Here is a 989-nt window from a genome sequence, read left to right as displayed (position 1 = left end):
CTTTACAAGTTTCGAAACCCGGTACCTATTTCTTTGATAGCTTCTCCATGTTCCCGTATAGCCGCGCTATGAGTTTCAAGCCTCTCATCAGTCTTGATAATGAAAGACTTCATTAGATTCTCTAGACTGGCCTGAATGGGCTGTTGAGGCTGAAATTGTTGCCTCTGCTGATCTTGGAAGACTGGCACTCCTTGTCCCTGAGGTCTAGAGTTATTTTATTGCCACGCATTTGTAGTACCTCCAGATGAACTCCATGAAAAACTGGGGTGCCTCTGACCCATTGAATTATAATTTCCCACAGCAATTCACTTCCTCAGTTGAGACTTGACACTCATGAGTAGGATGTCCTCTTCCACACATATCAAAAGCTGCATAAAGCTCACTTTGTATCGAAGCTACGGTCAGCTTCCTTATCTCTTTGGCCATAGCATCCAGTTGTACCTGCACAGATGTGTGTAGCATCAACCTGGTGAACACCAGTTGATCTTCTTCTTTTAGCACTCTCAGAGGGCCACTGATTTGCATCTTCAGATAACTCATCAAGAATTGTGACTATCTCCTCTGGAGTCTTCTTCATCAACGTGCCTCTACCTGCATTGCTCAATGCTCTATGTGAGGCCGGTGTCAATCCATCCCAAAAGTCCTGGAGTTGCATCCAGAGTTCAATTCCGCTATGTTGACACTTTCTGACTATTTCTTTAAACCTCTCCCAAGCTTCAAACACAGTCTCAATATCTTTCTGGCAGAAGTTAAGGATTTCTCTTCTAAACTTGCCCGTCTTAGCTGATGAGAAATATTTATCAATACATTTTCTGGTCATCTCATCCCATGTTTGAATCAATCCATTAGGTAAGCTTCGAAGCCACTGCTTTGCATCATCTTGGAGTGTGGAGGGGAATGCCCTTAAGTAAACTGCATCTTGTGACACGCCATTGTATTGAAAGGTGTTCATAATCTCCTCGAAGTCCATTAGATGTGTATTTGGATCT

At 43.1% G+C, this 989-nt stretch overlaps 1 non-coding gene across 1 annotated transcript; it reads left to right on the top strand.

The window, feature by feature from the left end:
- Window positions 1–665: 665 nt before the first annotated feature.
- On the top strand, window positions 666–772 carry LOC117277065 (small nucleolar RNA R71). Its single transcript, XR_004507344.1, has one exon. It is a non-coding gene; the product is annotated as a small nucleolar RNA R71 (small nucleolar RNA).
- Window positions 773–989: the final 217 nt, after the last annotated feature.

Source organism: Nicotiana tomentosiformis, chromosome 7, assembly GCF_000390325.3.
Source record: "Nicotiana tomentosiformis chromosome 7, ASM39032v3, whole genome shotgun sequence".
Taxonomy (NCBI): Eukaryota; Viridiplantae; Streptophyta; class Magnoliopsida; order Solanales; family Solanaceae; genus Nicotiana; species Nicotiana tomentosiformis.
This window is presented reverse-complemented; position numbering and strand designations above follow the sequence as displayed.